This window comes from Chrysochloris asiatica, unplaced genomic scaffold (genome assembly GCF_000296735.1).
Source record: "Chrysochloris asiatica unplaced genomic scaffold, ChrAsi1.0 scaffold00026, whole genome shotgun sequence".
NCBI classification, from domain to species: domain Eukaryota; kingdom Metazoa; phylum Chordata; class Mammalia; order Afrosoricida; family Chrysochloridae; genus Chrysochloris; species Chrysochloris asiatica.
In genome coordinates, this window is record NW_006408544.1 from 1,557,965 (window position 1) to 1,559,585 (window position 1,621).

Consider the following 1,621-nt stretch of genomic DNA (forward strand, 5'->3'; position numbering starts at 1 on the left):
AATGGAAGCAAATGCTGTTGAATGATAATGCATGGAGGGGATTGTAATCATTGCAATGAAACGAAATAAAACAGGATGAATGTAAAACTGATGTTCTCTTATGTAAACTATTACTCAATTCACAAGAAAAACTTAAAAAAAACAAAAACAAAACAGGAATGAAATATTGAAACATGTAATGACATGGATGAACTTGAAAACATTATGCTACATGAAAGTAGCCAGATACAAAAAGTCCCATATTGTATGACTAATTCCCAATTTATATAAAATGTCCAGAAGGGCAAACCCATAGAGACAGAAAGTGGATCAGCAGTGGCCAGAATGCTCCATGGAGGCCAGGAAGGCGAAACTTCGTATCATACTTTGAACATGTTGTTAAGAAGGACCTGCCCTTGGAGAAGGACTGGGTAAAGTGGAGGGTAAGTGAAAAAGAGGAAGATTCCCAATGAGCTGGATTGGCATGATGGCAGCAGCAATGGGATCAAACTTAACAAAGAATATGAGGATGGTACAAAACCGGGCAGTGTTTTGTTTTGTTGTTCATAAGGCTGACATAAGTCAGCATCGAGTTGATCATACCTAACAAACCCTATACAGGGTCACTATACAGGGGAATGGGATGTGATTGCTAATGGGATTTTTCTGGAATTAGATAGTAGTGATGATTTCATAACCTTGTGAATATACTAAAATAAAACATTGAGAGTTCTTTAAAAGAATAAATTTATGAAATATACATTTGTATATGTAGTTGTTGCTAAGTGCTGCCAAGTTGGTTCCAACGCATGGCTACTCTGTATAGGGTTTCCAAGTTTAAAACTTTGCAGGAGCAGAAAGCTTCATCTTTCTCCCTTGGAGCAGCTGGTGGGCTCTAAATGCCACCCTTGTGTTCATAGTTCAATGTTTATCCTACAGAACCCTATGCTCCCTGTATCTATGTATATGGATATAAATAAACTACCTTTTATGTGCCAGACCTTATGTTGTGTGATAGAGATGCTAAGAGAAATCAAAGCCAATACCCTATTCTTAAGAGTAAACGGCAGTTTTAACTTAATTAGTAAATGAGGTCTACTTTGAGCACTATGCTCTTTTAAGCACTATCTATCTGGGATCAAATTGACAACAGCAACTAGAAAGATCAAGTAGGATTCTTAGGGGGCAGTGAATTGTGTTAATGAGGGAGAAACAACCCAGAAAAGAGGGTGAGAATCGTTGTGCACTCCAAGCATGTCATCAGTGTCATTATGCTATACATGTAGAACCGGTTGACTTGGTTTATCTTTTGCTGTGTATCATCTCAACAACAATGACTAACAAAATAAATTTATTTTTTAAACTCACAGTTGTGTTGGGGAAGGCACATGTTACATTTAAATAGGTATAGATGGCAGAGTGGCTAAATCACTCAACCAAAAGATTGTGGTTTGAACCCAACAGTCTCTCCACAGGAGAAAGATGAGGAGGTCTGCTTCCATAAAGATTTATACCCTTGGAAACCTTGTGGAGAAGTTCTATACTGTCCTACAGGGTCGCTATGAATCAGAATTTCAATTGATTTCTGCTTATTCCATTTAGTGAAGTCCATGTTTACAGTCATCTTTTATGTTGTTTAAAA

At 37.3% G+C, this 1,621-nt stretch overlaps 1 protein-coding gene across 1 annotated transcript in view; it reads right to left on the reverse strand.

Annotated features, from left to right (window-relative positions):
* ZMYND12 (zinc finger, MYND-type containing 12) overlaps nucleotides 1-1,621 on the reverse strand; it is a 58,747-nt gene that overhangs the window by 12,172 nt on the left and 44,954 nt on the right. The window lies entirely within an intron of this gene.